We start from the raw sequence: 462 nt of genomic DNA on the forward strand, positions 1-462 counted from the left end.
GAAGAGCATATCGCGGCCCGACACGTCACACTTCCGACCGGACCCGACGTTCCAAGACTGGGCGATGTGTGGTTGCAGGTCATGCCAGATGAGGTTGAACTCGTTTGGGCTGAAGTTAGTCATTTGGTGGACAGCGGCAGGGCCGCGGGACAGCACGAAGGCGTCGATGATGGGTGACGGTGTATCCTCGATGACATCGTCACGTTTGGTTGGCAGGTGACGCTGGCGCTTGGCCTCCCGTCGGGTTTGAAGGTTGAGCAACACATCCACAGCGTGGCTTATCGCGCGCGTGCGGGCCACGCTTTGGGAAGGGGGTGGGGTGGATGACATTGCGAGCGAGCGAAGCGAGCGAGCGAAAATTTGAGAATGAGTGGTTTGAGTGGCCCTGCCTTTGCGATTTGGCGCTTTGTACTGGTTTTGGCGCGCTCAGAGAGAAAACTTTTCGTGGTGTATATTGACTTT

This window comes from Aphanomyces invadans, assembly GCF_000520115.1.
Source record: "Aphanomyces invadans strain NJM9701 unplaced genomic scaffold supercont1.59, whole genome shotgun sequence".
Lineage (NCBI taxonomy): Eukaryota > Oomycota > Saprolegniomycetes > Saprolegniales > Verrucalvaceae > Aphanomyces > Aphanomyces invadans.